The sequence below is a fragment of the Vulpes vulpes genome, chromosome 4 (assembly GCF_048418805.1).
Source record: "Vulpes vulpes isolate BD-2025 chromosome 4, VulVul3, whole genome shotgun sequence".
Lineage (NCBI taxonomy): Eukaryota > Metazoa > Chordata > Mammalia > Carnivora > Canidae > Vulpes > Vulpes vulpes.
In genome coordinates, this window is record NC_132783.1 from 104,831,182 (window position 1) to 104,850,424 (window position 19,243).

Here is a 19,243-nt window from a genome sequence, read left to right on the forward strand (position 1 = left end):
CACAACTGCACTTTAGAGGCTTGTACAGTTCTTGAGGCACGAGCCAAGAGGTTTTCCCTAAATGAGAAACCGGCAGGAAACTTTCACCTGCTCTGCAGGCGAGCAACACTTTTCAGTGAATCTCAATGAACTCAGTACAACTGCTCTTTTGTTTCAGTGTTTGATGTTGCAGGTAGAGAAGATATTTCACTCCTAGGAGTACTATAGGTCGGACTACCTCATTCAAACAGAAACATATCACCAAAGATTTAAAAGAAAAGGATGAAAGAGAAAATATGGCTATACACAGAAGGAAAAATGTGTTTTATTTGGTTTTTACATGGATAGAATATTAGCTACCTAAATCAGACCTACAGAGATATGCACTAAATCTGTTTTGTACTCCCATATCTTTCACTCTCGTTGAGATTAAGCCAGTGGTGTTCCTACGGAGATATCTCACACTGTTCACTGAGGGTTTCTTTTCTAATTAATGATTAATGCCATCTCCTAATTACAGAGATTGGCAGATTCAATAACGTGAAGGATAGTCAGAAACTTTGAATTCCTGTGGTTTTCTTTTTTGTCTGTGACTAATTTGTGGGGCTCATATGCAACTTTACCTTACATTTTCTTTAGCTATAACAGGGAAAGCAGTTCTAAAACAAAGAAGGAAACTTCTGGAAGGGAAAACCGTTTGGCTTCTGTGCCAGATCCAGCCCACAGAGATACTTTTGCTGGGATATGTTTGTAAAAAGGTGTGGACTATTATGTTAATATCTAAGGAGTTTTAATAAGTAATTAATGATTTGGATTTTGAGTTTCTCCTGAACATCTTGAAAATCTGGCACCATTACACTAGAATACCTGTACAACACAAGTTGGCTAAGCATCTAGAACTTCCTTTAGATGGGGTATTTGCTTATGTTTATCAGTCCATAATACTCTAATACTCTCTTATCTTATCCATTTCACCTTTCACCCATTTACTTACTTAAAATGCCTCTGTAAGCCCTTGATTTTATGATCTCTACCTCCAATTATTGAAAGCCAAAACACTTCACCGTCATATCAACTAAAAACCAACCAAACAAAAATTATTGTACAGGTCACCCTGTTTAGGCTGCCAGGGGTACTTTGACCAATATGATCATCTGTGTTCTCAAGGAGGTTAAAAATCTAGAAATGGTGATCAAATGTACTCTAAAGATAATATAAATAGTTCTATAAACCTCCTAGTGCAACTTACAAAGACAGAGGATGCTTTGGTAGTTTGGACATAGGAGAGGAGAAAGAGAAAGAGAAAAAATCCATAAACTACTTATCAAGGGTATTTCTAGGTCAGCTCCATCCAGTGAAAATATAATGCAAGCCACAAATGTAACTTAAACATTTCTAGTAGTCATAGAAAAACAAAAACAAATTCAAATTAATTTTAATAATAGGTCTTATCTATCCCAATAAATCCAAGATATGATTTTAACAGTAATCAATATAAAATATGAGATATTCTATTTCTGTTTTTATACTATGTTATTGAAATACAGTGAATATGTCTACTTATGGTACCTCCCATTTCAGACTAGTCACATTTATATTAGTGCTCAGTAATCACATGGACTTAGAACACATCATTGCAGAATGTACTATTGACAATACAGTACTAGAGCACAGTCCCAGCTCTGCATTCCCAGAAATGCAGGCACACCAGACATATGAAAGCTGAGGTCATTTTCTGGAAGTATTACGTTCTTTTGAATTTGATATGGGCCAGATGTGTAAAAGTAACAGACATAGGTAAGATGCTAGGTGGGTTGTGCCATTCTTTTTTGGCTGCAAAAAACAATAAAAGGTCTTCAATCTTGCTGAATGCACATTATTGAAGTTGAATAAAAAATCTGTGAGTAAACCACCAAAATTTTTAAACTTCTAAGAAAATCTTCCAATCAATTAGTGATATATGCACCTCTGTGTATGAAATTATTGTCTCACATAACTTAATAGTCCAGAGATAGCCCTAATTTCTGGAAGAGGCAGATTTAGGTAAACTGGTTAGGATATTTTATGTCTTATTAACACAACCATTAATATCACTTATATAAAACTCCATAGCACTATTTCCAAGTAATTTCTAATCACCTTTTTAAATTTTTTCACTAATTTTATTCTTGATTGTTTCATTTAAAATTTAGCTCAATATATTTTCTATGGTTCAATGAAATGTGTATAACCTTTTATTTTTTATTAACCTTATTAAGATGTAAAGAATAAAAGTGTAACATTAAAGTTGTAAGTGGATAAAACATAATATAGAGGTATTCTACCTACAATGATATTTGCACTTTGTCTTACAAATGGTTCATCTGGTTTATTACTTCTTGCTGATTCCTTTCCAACAGGTCCTCAGGTGTTCACTTATTTTCAGAGTTATTTAATTTTTGAAGAGTTCATTCTATTTGATAATATTCTTCTATTTAGGCATATGTACTGAAATACTTAACTTCAAATGAAATATTTAAATATTTTGAGAGAAATTTATAAATATTAGTGGGAAAATACCTCCAATTTACATAGTTTCTTTTTTTCTTTTTATCCCTTCCTTTTCCTCTTTCTCTCTTTCTTTCTGTAGGCCCCGCACTCAGCATGGAGCCCAACATAGGGTTTTAATTCACAATCCTGAGATCAAGACCTGAGCTGAGAGTAAAAGTTGGATACTCAACTGACTGATCATTCCCTTATATATAAGCATCCCCTTATATAGTTTCTACTTGGATTGTGGGACCCAGGAAATTTAACAAAAATCCCCTACCCCTGGCCAAGCAGAGCAGGACTACTCCCATTTTGTGCTGTACCTGCCTGTGCCGACCTGCTTAGGGCACTGCCCCACCCTAGTCAGGACCAGGGCACACCTTAATCGGAAACTGACTCAATGATAGGCCGGCCTGCTTATTGCTTAGGGCACTGCCCCACCCTGGTCAAGACCAGGGTACACCCTAATCAGAAATCGGCTCAGTGATAGGCCAGTTCAAATGGATACTTTAGGGTAAAATGTAACTCAATTGGGGATCCCTGGGTGGCGCAGCGGTTTAGCGCCTGCCTTTGGCCCAGGGCACGATCCTGGAGACCCGGGATCGAATCCCACGTCGGGCTCCCGGTGCATGGAGCCTGCTTCTCCCTCTGCCTATGTCTCTGCCTCTCTCTCTCTCTCTCTCTGTGACTATCATAAAAAAAAAAAAAAAAAGTAACTCAATCGGCCACCTGCGAGTTTCCGGACCAGCATGACTGTGCAACTTTCTGCGATCCCATTGGCCACTGGTCCCTATAAAGCTGCTACGGCTCTTAGTCTTGGGGTCCGAGTCCCTGCTCCGCTGTGTCGGGTACACTTGGACCCAAGCTCGAGCTTGTAAATAAACCCTCGTGTGTTTGCATCGGTGTCGGCTCCTCGGTGGTTTCTAGGATTCACGATCTTGGGCACAACATGAATAACAATAGAATTTTTTATTGTATCCAAAAAGTTTTATTTACTATACCTAAATATAAAATCAATCTAATTTTAATAAGTTTGAAGTGTTATACCATAGTTGTATCATTACATAGGATATGAAGTTATATTTTTTTTAAAAAAAAACATAGTATCATCATAAATTAATATTATATTCCAAGTGATAATTTTCATAGATAGTTGTCATGGAATCATTTACTTTTTTTAATTTTATAAATACCAACTGTTATTCTAATAATGTACTACAAATATAATATAAAGGCACAAGGTTGTAGATTAAGAGACTAGGTTTACAAAATTGCAATTACTTAGGAAAGAGTTTAAAAGCAGATTCTGCTAAGTCCTGACTTAATTCTTATTTAATAGAAAGTAAATACCTAACAAACTGCTTAACATGTTTTTATACGCAAATGGGACTTAAATTACCAAATAATTTTAAAACTATGTTTTTATTCCATTATGTCAAGATATCTAAATAGTCTCTTGAGTCTCTTATTTCAGGAAAGGAGATTACTGAGGTGATTTTGCAAAACAATCAATGAAAACAATACTTTAGCCTAAACTATCAAGAAAATTAAGGACTATGAATATGTTTATTAAATAAATTACCTTCAAGTTTTACTATGAAGAAAGTACTGTAAAATGCTAGTCATTTAACTTTCAGTAATGCAACTGTAATGTTAGGGATCCATTGTGTACATTTTAGTCACTAAATAGATAACTGTTGAATGAGTAAATGTATATATGGCAATGGTAATCTTTTTGTTTTGTTTTTTGATTGTTTTGTTTGCTACTCTTGTAGCTATTGTTACTAGTCAATTCTAATGCAGAGTATTGTGCCAAGATAGAATAGTTCCAAATGAAGACAAGTCAAAGTAAGAGGTTTATTGTGTTCAATCAACAGTACTGAATGCCAACATTTCCTGCTTATAATAAAAGGTAGTATTTTGAATTGTCTTCTTCTGAATACCTGTCTGAAATTGTCTACAAGTTCCAAAGGTACAAGTTAATTATCACAGTTTACAGTGCATAATTTTAACTTAGATCTTAAAAATTCGAATTTCCACACTCCATATTTGCAGATTCTAGTCCCATAGGATTAATTATGTAAGGACTAAGAATCCGTATTTTAAACAAGTAACCCATAAAACTTTCTTTCTGGTCATTCTTAGTATAAAAAAACATCACACTTATCCACTTAAATAATTAGTAATCTTTAGGCAATACTTATTTTATGCCCTACCTCTACCCATCATCCTTACCACCACATCCATTGAATTACAACTAATATTATGTACTTGGCATTAATTAGTGGCAGTGACATAAGACCTGATATAGAGGAATGCCTGAGTGACTCAGTCAGTTAAACATCTGACCCTTGCTTTTGGATCAGGTCATGGTGTCAGGATTGTGGTATGGAGGCCTGTGTTAGCACCCTGCTTGCGATTCTGTCTCTCTCTCTCTCCCTTAACCCCTCCTCCTATGTGTACACACACCCACACACCCTCTCAAGTAAATGAATCTTAAAAAAAAGAATTGACTATAGAGATTATTATATATATTCCTTAAAACTGCCAAAGATCTTATAAAATATTTTATTGAAAAGGTTTAACATATTTAAAATATTTATTGCTTCTTGAATGTCAAAAAATTGAATGTTCAGCTATAATAAACAATTATCATTAGTATATTCTTCTTTCTGATTAGGATGATAATTCTCTCTCTCTCTCTCTCTTCTCTCTCTCTCTCTCCTCGCTAATAACAAATGCATAACACAATCATGGAAAAGAGTTGAGAATCTACAGACAGATACTCTACTGGAATGGAATCTTACTGAAGGTATCCCCTAATGTTAATTTCAGAGTGTGTACCAGGCATTTCAGACTTTGACCCTCAAATAAACTGAGAATCACATCTATAGGTAATGAGAAGAGATCATCACCAGAATGTAGATTAATAAAATAAAATACTACGTTGCTCTCAGCCAGTTCCTGCCATCATACCTACATGTTATCAATCAACCAAACAAATAGCACAAATTCCAAATTCTCCTCTAAAAGAAAAATTCCTGTTTCCTTTACTTTCAGCAGTTCTAACACCAAATGTGTTGGCTTTTCTTGCTCATTGAGCAATTCTGACACTATCTGGAATTTGTTCAGAGCCCACAGGTTTTGGGCCCCCAATTGCAAATCCAGGCCTCCCATACTTTGACCGGCTATAAATTAGAGTTCCTACAATCCTCTTCTCTAGGTCAGCAATTTGCTATAAAAGCTCATGGAACTCAGGAAAATATTTACATTTATGAATTTGTTAGGATATTGAAACTGCTATAGAAAAGTAAAAGATGGATGGTAATTAAGATGGACACGTTAATGCTTCAGCAAGCTTGACTTTGAACACATTTTTCTTTTCCTCATTCTGAAGCCTCCCACTCCCCTTCACTTGTTTTTCTGTAGAATCTTTTGTTTCAGGAACTCAGTATCGATATTGACATCTTGCTGACCTCGATGTATACTTAGTAACAAGAATCAGATGGCCAGTGTCAGCACTAGTCGTGAGACTACCTTGAAGACATGAGGAACGTTGCTGGCACCACACACCAGATTGCTATCAAAACCACCCAGATCCTGTATTTTCCTATAAAATCCCTCAGACTTTACCCTGGGTGAGTCTGCAGTTTTGAAGGCTTTAGCTTGCTGCAGCCTTCTTTGGCTGACAAATTAATAAAACTATCATTCCTCTTTATCACCCAATTGTTTTTATGTTATATTTTAACTCCAGAGCACAGAGGTCAGTTTTCAACAATAATATAATAAATGATACATATGAATAGACATATGAAGAGGTACATAGGGAAAAATATAAGGAGTGTGCACAGAACTTCTATACCTTCTCTGGATGCATCAACCTCCCACTACCTTGTGTTCTCCAACCTGTGAGCTCTTCAAACCTTTTCTTTTTTGTTTTTTTATGGAGGTTTCATTACTTAGACATGGAAAATTAAATTATTAGCCATTGGTGGTTCACTTAGTCCCCAACCCCCTTCTCCTCCCCAGGATTGGGGGATTGTGCTGAAACTCCAAACCCTCTAATCACATGATTGGTTCCTCTAGCAACCAATCTCCAATCTCCTGTTCCAAGGGTCACTCTTTAGCATAAACACAGGTATAGTGTAATGGGGCTTATTGTGAGTAACACAAAATATTCTTCTCACTCCTACCACTCAAGAAACTATAGAGTTTTAGGAGCTCTATCCCAGGAAATGGGTATGAAAACCAAATAACTATTTTTTATTACGTCACATTCTCCAATAGCATTGCTGAGTAATTTTTTATAAGATTTTCCTAATGGTTTTATGAAGACATAAATGGAATGAAGAAATTTATTCGATTATTCCTTCCTTTCTCAAAGATTATCTCTCTTACTGAAATCTCTCCCTCATCATTAAGCATCTAATGCCCTTAACCTTACTCTGAGCTCTCAGATTGACATCCTATCCACACCCAACCTCACAAAAACAGAAGCTGCTCTTCTTCAGATCTACCCTCCTCTTTAGAAATGAAGAACAAATTAATTTTTCTTTTCCCTGTCAGCTCAGTAAAATGGAGTCAACTGAAACATATGTCTGACCTGAATGGAGTCAATCATGTTATTATATTTAAAACTAGGTGGTATCAAGAAAATAAAGTTGTTAAATGAAAGAGTATCAGAAAATTGAAAGAACATAGTTTCCACAGATTATCTGGAATACCTGAGTCTGTTGGGCCAGGATAATGAGGGTAGTATCATCTCATGGGAAGCTACTGTTAGTTCATGACTCAATTTCAAATACCTCTACCAAGCTCCCAGGCATAATAAAATGGATCTGTATTCATTGACCTTGTAAATATTTATAGTACTACTCGAATATTTTTAAGGAAAAGTAAATACTATGATCATTTATGAATTTTGACTAAAACAACCCACCCCACCCCCTCAAAACTTATTAATCCTGAGTGAAGTATGTACTGAAAACTTCAATACCTGAATTTACATGTTTAACTGTAGAACACATGTCACAATGGAACATCTTACATTTTTTAGCATTCTTTCCTTTGGACATAGGTCAACACAGGTAATTTTAAATGCTAAATAATCTCTAAGTACCTAAGTCCTAAGAATTTTTAGGACAACAGAAATGTTCTAGTCACGCAGCTATGTTTTTTTTTTTTCTTTCCCCAAATATAAGAACATATTCTACTAAGATGATGACCCATAAGGCAAACACAACCATAAAATATGTAGGAAATACTATTAAAAATTATTTCAAATACATTACTTCACCTTAAGTAAACAACCACTTAGACAAATGCTTCCTATGTCTGGGTATAAGCACTCATTTCGCTATGAAAATAAAAGTCAGAGTATTTTGCCCCTAGAGTCTTCATTCAGAGTATTTTCCTGTGGTGTCAGAAGTAGATAAATGCACCTAATTACTAGATTGTACATCCTGATATATGTTTATTTGACTAGGCAAACAACCCACCAAATGTACAATTTTCTCTTCTTAAAAAACATAGTAATTTAAATGCAAAAGATATGTTAATCACTATTACCATTGAGATTTTTCATATGTCAAGTTGGGATGCATGGAAGGATGATTTTGTTGTCAGCAATAAAGCAGCTTTTACTGGAAATTATGGAAATATCTTAACATTTTCAATACAATACAATCCATAGTCCCCCTATCAGACTAAGGCAGCCTGGTACTGGCTTTTATAAAATTACAATTTGGTAAGTATAGAGTGTCCCCATTAAGAGTAGGGAGAGGTAAAACCTGGGCTATAATACTCTAGAAAAGATTCTGTAAGACATCAAAAAGAACAAAAAATTGAAAATGAAGAGAATAAATAGAATGTACTCTTCCAAATTACTGTACAAGCTCTTTTGAAGTCATAGTAGTCGTTGCAATAAGTAAAATTTGAAGTTGAGGGGTTTTAATCATAAGAGGCCTGGTGGAAACTCACCAGCATAAGAGTGCTCCTATTAGCATTTCCTGCAGTAATTGTTATTTTAATTGGTTGAAGTAAACTATAATGCCTCAGGCCAGTGATAAAACTGTATAGGTTGGCAGCTTTTTCCCTTTAGGAAAGAGACCCATTAAGAAAACTTATACTTTGAGTTAAAAAAAATTAAAAGGAGTATTGTTACTCATTTGTATCAGTGCAGAATAATCTGGAAATTCCTCTCCCTGTGTCCCCTTCATTACACTATCACATTGCAGATTTGTATTTTATCTTCATTTAGGAAGTTGTTTTCTAACTAGGAATTTACCCCAAATTGCTTCAAACCTCCACCTCTCCCTTCCCACTTCATTTCCAAAGATATGAAAATTCTAAGGCATTGTTATTTTGTTAAAAATTCTAATTAATTAATAGAGTGAGTACATATAAACTTCTGGGAATCTATATCCTTTAAAAATGCAATTAGTTCATTTCTGATACATTCAACACTACACTTTTGAGTATAAATGCACTGATCACATGAGGTTTCAGAGGTGAAAATACTATCCCCCTCAAGTTTAAAACAATGAGATGCATCTAAAATTTTATGAACTGGTAGAAAGAATAGAAGTGCTATTTAAGAAATCTAATTATTTTACCTGAGTATAGGCTGAATTTCAGTTTTAGTGTAGAGAAATTGAGACCTATTTGGAATAAAATGTGCTAGTTCAGAAGAGAGGTCATGAAAGCTTGAGCAAGGATGAGGTTGCAGTGGGATTCTGCCAAAAATGGGTGAAAGACTTGATTTAAAGTAGAAACAATAGAACAAATGACTGTATAATCAGGATAGAAAAAGAGATGGAGAATCAAAAAATAATTATATAAATAGTATAAAGCTTGAAAGCTTGAGAGAACTGCAAAATTGGAAAAAGGAATGTTGACATGGATGATAATTAGCTCACATTGACATATGACACAGCAATGGCAAACATATTTAATACTTAGAGATCTACATTACTAGACACTTGTGAATGAGAAAGTACTAAGAGTAGTAAAAGAAAGATTTGGTTATTGATTTAATCTTCAGTAGTCCCAGAGAGTGTTTGGCCTCTCAAAAGATATGATGTAAATATAGTGAAAGCATGGTGCACATACATCAGTTCAGACCATTATCTACTATAAAATCTGATAAATCATGTCAATAGATTGAATATCCAAACAATATGATGATGGTGATAAATAGCTCTGCAATTTCACGCACTATGGCTTGAAAATGTAAGAGACACTGCTAAACACAACCAAAGTTTCCCCATACCTTCCAAGAAATTAAACAGTAAAATATTCTCAGAATGAAACTGAACTTTGATCTGCCCTAATCTGCCCTATAAAATATTAAAGCTGTCTGCTTTCTCCTGGAGATTCACTTTAGAGCTACTCTCATGTTGCAACTATTTTGACAAAGGCTTGAGCTAATGAATTTGTTGGTGATTCTCCTCCCATAATCTTCATAGCAGGTTAACCTTAGATGGGTCTACATCTTGAGGATTCTAACATCACCTTCAGTTGAATCCAAGTCCCACTACTTTTCAAGCAATAGATTTATAACTCCTTCTGGCGATGAGCAAATTTACTCTGAAGCATCCCAGAAGAAAAAAGGAGAGAGAGAAAACCAGCCATTTTATATATGGAGGAATCTAAGAAACAGATTCAGGTGAAAAGTATCATTAAACCTGATGTGACTTTTCTACAACACTGCAAATTGCAAGAAAACAAACAAAAAGCCTAAACTTTGACAAAGATTCTTTCCTTGACCAAACTTGAGTCAGTCTCCTAAAACTTATTCTAGGTATACTTGTTCACTTTCTTGTAAAATTGAGTTTTCACAAAAACCCTGTTAAGTCACCTTAACTGTCATCACACCCCATCCTCAATTTCTGATAACATTTGCTATCTGATCAGCTTTCTCATTCTCCACCATCTCCCAGGTGATATCTGATCACTTTGGACTGTCTTCAGCATGAATCCTCATGATTCCTTTTAGCAAAATTTTCTATCCACTGACCCCCACCATGCCTCTTGGTTTTAAATTCCCACTGGCCTGTGCTATATTCAGAACTGAACCAATCTCTCTCCCCTACTGTAAAATCCCATTGCATTGGTTACTGTAATTATGGTCATGGTCCATAATAATGTCTACCTTACCATTTGTAACAAGTGTCACTGAATGACTTTTTTTTTTCTTTAACACCTTCTATCATACTAAGGCTGTCTCCCTCATTAAGATGACAAGACAATAGTAACTGAAAATTTTTTTATATTTATTTTACTCCAATTTAAACCACATCTGCTTACATTTGAAACCGAATGAACCCCTTTTCTGGAAAAACAGAATCTTTATGTTTATAGAGTTTCAGTGGTTAGATGTAGAAGTAACAAAATGGCTGTCAATACACCACATCATTTAAAACAACTTTTTTTAGGATAAATGATGAGAAGTCACCATGTAATGTAGAAACTATTGCATTTCCTGCCAAATAAAATCATTCCATTTAAAAGGACGTTAGTAAAATCTTTCCGATTGTGAAAGTAATTTTATTTTTCATTTTAGAGGTAAGGGAAAACTAAAACTCTCTTTCCTATGAAGGACATTTGTAGAAAATCTCAAAAGAAATATATGTTGACAGACCTACCTGTGGTAAAGAACAGGTTTTCTGATGATTGGTGCCAAGATGAAGATTTCCTGCAGATTGAGGTTTCTTTAAGTGCTTCAGGGTCTCTGTCTGCTATTTTCTTATCTAATGTATCTTCACCCCTCAGCCCTTAATGACAGTGTTCTAAGGACCTAAAAGGGGGGAAAAGACATTTTTGAAAGACTGCTGAGTTAACAGCAAAGTCACCTTGTACTTGCTTCAGATGTTGTGCACTCAGGAATATAAAACAGAAACATCTTGTTAGAGCAGTCAACCTGCTGAATACATGGTCAGGGTGGGGAGGCTAGGACACATCCAAGTAGTGTAAAAAAGAGGAGAAAGCTCTCACTGATACATAAGGCCAGTTAGGTTTCCAGAACTGTTTTTACAAAGGATGCTGTGCTGCATTTTGCTTGAGAAAGGAAGTGGCAGGGGTGAGAAGAGCTGGGAGAAAAACCTAAGCAAGGTCATTATTCAATACATATTTATGGAGTGCCCACTACACACAGTTATAACCATGAACAAGACTTGCTTATGCCTTCCCAGAGTTTCTAGTGCAGCTGGGCAAAAGATAAGAAAATATGCAACTATAATGTAGTGGGATCAATGTAAGGGTAGTAGGTGAAGTGCGTGATTATGGTAGAGACCACACATTTCCTAAATTTGGGAGGAGAGGAGAGAGTCAAGGAAGTCTTCCCAGGAAAAATGCCAACCACAGAGCTGAAGGCAGTGCAGTGGTTGACCAAGTTGGAACAATGGAGACACAGGTATAAAATTTATATACAGGGCACCTGGGTGGCTCAGTTGGTTAGGTGTCTGCCTTTGACTCAGGTGATAATCCCAGGGTCCTGGGATCAAGCTCCACATTGGGCTCCCTGCTCAGTGCAGAGTCTGCTCCTCTCTCTCTGCCCCTCTCCTGGCTTATGCTCTTGTGCTCTCTCCTCTCTGCCTCACTCTCTCTGTCAAATAAATAAAAAAAATCTTTAAAAATATACATTTATATATAATGTATATTTTTACATTACATTATACATATACATATATATGTATATATATATACACACAGACATACATACATACAGGAAGAGGGGAAAGCAAGAGCTTAAAGTGGAAAGCTAAGTAGGGAAGTTGAAGAGGCAGACTTCACCTTAACTTCTCTGCCTTATTTAAGAGGAGGGACCTGAACCTATAGCTATAAATCACAATTAAATTCTGAAGAAAAGCAATGCCTAGTGGGACGTCAGGCTCACAGGAGACCTTAAGAAAGTCTTACTAAATTATTTTTACCCACTTACTTTTAACTCATTAATAAAAGCTTTTCTAAAGTTAATCTGCAAGTGTCTCAATTTAATATGTCTTTGGATCAAAATCAAATGAATATATGTAACATATGTATTTTTTTAAGACACCAGCTTTTATTTTTTTTAAGACTGAACAAAGAAACAAGTTTTTCTTTGGATTTGGCTAAGCTAAGATGCTGATAAGATGGCTGTTTGCAAATGGACCAGTTTGTGTCCACAGAGTAATATATATAGGCACCCATATAAATATGCATTCACATATGTATACACATGCACTCTTTTCTTTTTCTTTCCTTTCTTTCCTTTCCTTTTCTTTCTTTTCCCTTCCTACCTTCCTCGCTCCATCCCTCCCTCCCTTGCTCTCTTTCTTCTTCTCTTCCATCATTGGTAACTATGCCAGCACACCTAAATATGTTTAGGAATTTGTAATACTTTCACGAAATGAGTTATTTTTATCTAATGAACACTTGCAACAGAAACTTAGCAAGGTAGTAAAATGTCACATGAATCAAGTATTAAAATCTATTTGATTTAAAGTTCTGAAACAAAGTCATTCAGGTATATTAAGCTACTCATTGGTTTGAAAAGTAGTTTGCAGAATTCTCCACATAAATTGGATTTCTCTACTAGTTTTCCTCTAGTTTCCCCCAAACAGTGGGAGAAGAGTTCCCTGTTTGAAATGCATGAGCATGGTGGTAACACTTCAGATTTTAGTCTTCTTATAAAGCACTGGTTGTCAATACATGGGCTTGTTTTCCTCCTTGATAACTTCCGAGCTTTAATCTAATTATCTTTTACCTTAAACACCATGCAAAAAGTACTATCAGAGATGAGATGCTACAGTTGATGGGTCGAAATGGATCATGTGTTTTACTTCTGAAAGAACTATTAGGGCTATAAGTAGGTTTTGTTCCCATAAGTGGATGGTATGTACTCTATTTAAACTTCTCTACCATCAGCTTGGAGTACACTGAGTTATGTGCATTTCAAAACCTGGTCAGTGGTCTAGACTTAGTAATATGGATGAATTAAATGAGAGTTCAGTTTCAAGCCAATGAATATGTAGTGACACATAGTTCTTATAAATCACTAGTTATGATGATACGTAGAAATCGTACCATAACCTTTTATACCTTTAAGTTATGATCATATTATGTTAAATTTTAAATGCTATTACTAATTATCCATTTTTACATTAACATGTTATAGACCTAAGTGAAAAAAAGAATTCTGCCTCTCAGTCTAAAAACTCCAAAAGAATGATGTAGTAAAACAACAACACTTATTGGGATGCCTGAGTGGCTCAGCGGTTGAGTGTCTGCCTTCCCTTCAGAGCTTAATCCCAAAGTCCCAGGATCAAGTCCCGCATTGCACTCCCCGCAAGGAACCTGCTTCTCCTTCTGCCTGTGTCTCTGCCTCTCTCTGTGTCTCTCATGAATAAATACATAAAATATTTTAAAACATAACAATAACACTTATTTAAAACTTTAAAAAATACGTTTCAGTCATGAGGAAAGCATGCTTATACCATTAAACATAAGGTATATTTTGTTATGTTCTTTAATTGGTCGGGAAAAGTGGTTCTTCCTTCTCTCACTGAAGCTTTCTATAGTCAAAATGTGTTGTTTGCCTACTCAGAGCCATCCTCTCTCTTCTGTATATAGATGACCTCAATTACTTGTTAGAGACTACAATTCCTTCATTTGGCTATCATTTTGATGGGACACTCTTATGAGGTGCTGACTATAAAATTAGCATAATATGGGTAGAAAATGACCCAAATTAGGTCAGTCAAAATCTCCCCCAGGAATTTGAATCCTGAGTACAATGAACCAGTAGAAAAGTTTATTCCTTCTGTGACAGTGAGAACCTGATGATTCTTTTAATTTGTTTTAAATCCCTTAATCCTAGGACTTATCCTATTTCTGCCTCTCCTTAAGCCTGGTGGTTCTACTCTTCCATCCATTCCATGAGCTGCCCCAGATATTAAACAAAACAAATGTTTGTGGCTGTTGTTGTTTTAAATTCTCAAGTTAGCCACTGATGGTTTTTATTGCTTCAAAGAAACCTGACACAAAGACTGATAGCAAAGTTCATTTTGGCAGTCAAGTGCTAAAAAAAACTATACTATACTTCAAAATTTTTAGTACCACAAGAAGAAACAAATAGTACATTGTGGAGGAAATAAAGGAGGGAGAGTAAGCTCATGTTTGCTTAAAAATAAGTTTCTATGGATGATGTGAAAGAATGGGTGGAATTTTCAGAAAAGATAGGATTAGAATCTGTCTAAGGGGGAGGGAACAACATCGACAAAGGGATCAAGGAAAGACAAGTTCAAGATGTAATCAAGTGTTAGCAATGATCCCAGTTCACACATTTATCCTGGGGAATATAGAAATGGGAAAAAAAAATGGGCAGGGTTGTTTATCCACTTTTAAAATAAATGTTTACAGTGCTTCTGTGATATAATGGTAAGATAGTCAAGTTCTTGACCTTCAGGAAACTTACATTTCCATGGAGGGGGGAGACGAACGGCTAACAAACACATTCTCCAACAAAAAATAAAATACTTTAAAATGCAGTAAGTTTTGTGAAGGAAACAAGGATCTAAGAAAAAGACCAATGGCCTGGATTGGGGGATGATATGGAGGGAGAACTGGAGGAAGGCAGTAATATTTTGGATGTAAATTAAATGATGGGGAAATGAGAATAATGGTGCATTCCAGGCAAGGGAACAGAACATATAAATATCATAAGAAGACTTTGGCTTGTTCTCAGGACTGATTGATGATGACCAGGTAAACAAGGTAAACAAAGGAGAGTGTAGGCAAAGACAATGCTAGGTTTTATACCTTAGATGGGGGTTTGGAATATATTTCCAATGTACAAGTAAGCTCTTTACATTTTATAAAGATCAACTTAATGGTAACGGGGGAAGGCAATTAGTCTTGAATGATGAGTTAGATTCATGTGAAAAAGAAATGTGAGGAATCAAGAAGGGCATATCATAGCAGACATAATGGGAAATTTAAATGTGAGCATGATGTGGTTTTTCTTTTTAATTCAGTACATGATTTGGAACTACTAGAAGCATTTATTATGGTAACAACTACCATCCATAATGATATTATTCATATTACATATTTCTATTTCTAACCTACTATAGTGTTTATACTTCTTACTATGTAATTAGCACTTAATTACATGCTGACCAGTATGATATGTTTTACACTATATTTTGTTTCCCATTTAGACTGAAATCACCTTGAAAGCAGTGCCCATGCCATGTATTTCTGTATCTCACACATTACCTAGCTTATATTTTATATAAATATGAATTGGTAATAATAATAAATATATACTTAATGCTAACTATACTCTAGGCACCTGGAATATAGTAAGCATTAAATGCTGTGCTAAGGCCGTCACATATATAATTTCATTTAATCCTCATTCTAAATCTATGAAGAAGGCCCAGTTATTATTTTACAGATGAAAAAAATTGCCATAACTAAGCACCCTGTTCAGTTGCTACTAATTAATTTATTGGCTTACAACGTTTTAGAGATTTGAAAAAATAAAAATATCTGGTCGGATAGGCTATTGGTCAAAGTATTTTGAAAGAATACATGTGAATGACATTTTCACGTATATCATTTCCTGGTCCCATTGTGAATCAATCACAAATCTGTTTAATGTGATATAATTCTGCATATTTTCTCCATCTGGATTTGCTAGCTATTCTTTTCAATGTGTGTCATTTAAATGGAAGAGTTTATTTAAAACAGATTCTATGACACTGTCTCACTTACCCTCTCTTTCATTTAATTAAGCCAAATCGTATTTCTCCCACCACTAAATCAAAAAGATGACTACAAATTCTATGGTACATGTGCCTGGTTCATTTTGTCTAGATCCTAAGCATTTCTAACATCTAAATATATATGCAGAAATACCCATCAAATGATGATTGTGACACAGATTATGATTGTGGCCCAATTATCTCAACAGATACAGATGCCATAAAGTTTAAAAGATAAAGGAGACAATGATATGAAGGGGAGAAAATAACAAACAGAACACTAATAGGAATAAGAAGAAAACATAAAGACTGTCAAAGAAAATTACAGTTGGGCTCACAACAGGAGGACACAAAAAAGAAAACAAAAATAATTTAGATTCTACCCTGAGGCATACAAATATAAAAACAATGGAGGAATTTTAATTGGGCAAAAATGCTCTAAATGTTTGCTTAAAACTATTTCTCTCCTTAAAACACAGCTACAGTGATGACATACTTGACATTTGCTCACAATCCATTTTCCTCATCCAAAGTTTAAATTTTGTAAATAGGCAATTCCAGTTTCTATTTTGGTTCACACTCTGAATGCAAATAATTATGTCTCACACCCCCCTTAGGAAGAGAGAGCATTTAAATAATAAGTGGAAGATGGTATTAAAACAAATATCAACACACCAATCTGTACAGAATATCAGACAGATGAGACAAGATGTTTGGCAAAAGGGGAAGTAGTGAAGATGAAGAAGGAGAAATGGGGAGACGAGGAAGGGGAGGAAGAGGCAGAAGAGGGGAGGAAAAACCCTACCACCACCACCACCACACACACACACACACACACACACACACACACTTAGACTCTGATTATTTTTAAAACTTCAAGTTTTTAGATTTGCCCAGTTCTTCCAGGAATAATTCATTTTCTGGTCGTGTTTAATATCTTTTTCTCCCTCTCTGTTCCCTTCCCCCACTTCTAATCTGGTGAAGGTTTCCTGGTTTACAGAAAATTGTGTCATTCAGAAATATTAGGATCACAACAGGCTGATTAATAACTGTGTTGAAAAGCTAAATTTTGGTGATAGACCACATAAATCTTTCTTATATGAGGTGTCGGTTCTGCAGGCTGTAGGGTTGCTAGAGTTTAGATCTTAGGTTTAGCTGAATTTCTTTAGGAGCTCTGGCAAAAATAGGACCACAAAGAAAATGCCATGAGAGGGATTCATATTTTCTTAACGGAGAGGCAAAAAGTTGGTTTAGGAAAACTTCAAATCATCACTGGCTATTTGGGTAAAGTAAGAAAAAGTGCCATAATAACACGTGAATAAAAAATGCTTTTAAAATATTATTTAAATGCAATCCTCAATTCTTCAAACATTTAAAGAAGAATTAGTCACTTGTTGCCTCATTTAGTACTCAAAATTCAATTTAGCCTAAAGCATTCTAATAAATATAAAAGACCTTAGAAATATATGAAAATAACATTTTGTAAATATCATATGGCTTCATAATTTAGGGCCAATTTACACATACTACATTTTTTTCTTGTATGTGTTACAAAATATTCTTATTTTTAACCATTTACTTCTCTTTGTCATACATTTTCTCATCACAGAAGTAGTTTTTAAAGGAACACCCATCAAAATATCATGGGACACTACTGTTCAAAAAGCATAGTTCAGGAAATGCTAATTTCAGATTTTTTTACCTTCCCTGAATAAACACTATATATTATAAACACTAACTCAGGGATGCCTGGGTGGCTCAGTGGTTGAATATCTGCCTTTGGTTCAAGGCATGATGCAGGGATCCTGGATCAAGTCCCTGCATGGAGCCTTTCTCCCTCTGCCTGTGTCTCTCCCTCTCCCTCTCTGTGTCTCTCATGAATAAATAAACAAAATCTTTAAAACAAAAATAAACACTAACTCAGAAACTTGGTTAAGGAGTCAGGGCATTCAAGACATGAAGAAATTAGTCTAGAATTTGAAGATGAAAAGCAAACTGTTCAAAGAGAAGTCATAATATTAAAGCCCTCACAACATTGTGGAACTTCCTAAAAATCAGCCAGCCTTCACACAGTGGACTAAATTGTGGTTCCATCACAAACCTTGCAGATCTTTTCTCTTCCTAACTTTGTCTTAATAGCTTATGATAAAGTCAGCAAACTGTTGTGCTAATAGCACACACCCTGGAACAGGACTGTGGGCTCAAACCCTTTCTTCCTCTTACTAGCTTTCTGGACCTTTAGCAAGTAATTTAACCTCCCTATACCCCATTTTTTTTTCATCTGCAAAATGAAAATAATACCAATACCTACCTCATTAAGTTGTTACATTGGTTAGTATTTATAAAGGGGTTAGAAATAAAACGAGGTATAGTAATGCTATATCAGTATATAATAAGTATTTGAAATTTAAAAATGCATTAATTAAATCAGTTAAATCAATTAGGTACCTACACTAGCCCCAAGTCATGTTAGACATGATGTACAAGCCACAATAGTTCAAGTCTTTGAATTACTCAACTTACATTCTAGATAAAATAATAGAAATAAGTGTGTCAACAAATAAATAGGAGGTTTTTAGATGGAGGTAAGTGCTTTGAAGAAACGAGTGTTGAGTGAAAGAGGAGGAGTTCTGATTCGGGAAGGTTCTTCTGGGACCTGGTGTTGTTTGGCATTAGAAGGTAGTACAGGCCTAAGAATCAGGGACTCTAAGAACTTAGCAACAAGAATTACAGTCTTGCTCCTGAGACGAGGGGTAAGGGGCACAGAAAAGAGAAAAGCAGTAACTAACCCCAGAGAAGTAGGCAGTGCTCTCCCAGATAGCCAGGGATTGGCTTTTGGATTTTAAGTGCCATGGAAAACCATTGTTGGAGTTAAAACTGAGGATCAAGTTGATCTTGTTTAACTGCTAACAAAGTCCTTTATTTCTGAGTTGTAAGTACAATTCAGTGCCCCATTTTTTGCTTTCGCCTGGTGCTTTCGACCCTAA

The 19,243-nt window shown here is 35.3% G+C and overlaps 1 protein-coding gene across 1 annotated transcript in view; it reads right to left on the minus strand.

Annotated features, from left to right (window-relative positions):
* TENM2 (teneurin transmembrane protein 2) overlaps nucleotides 1–19,243 on the minus strand; it is a 3,534,961-nt gene that overhangs the window by 2,581,657 nt on the left and 934,061 nt on the right. The window contains exon 7 of the mRNA XM_072756643.1: nucleotides 11,154–11,305. The gene's annotated coding sequence lies outside the window, so the exon portion shown is untranslated. The remainder of the gene's footprint in view (nucleotides 1–11,153; nucleotides 11,306–19,243) is intronic.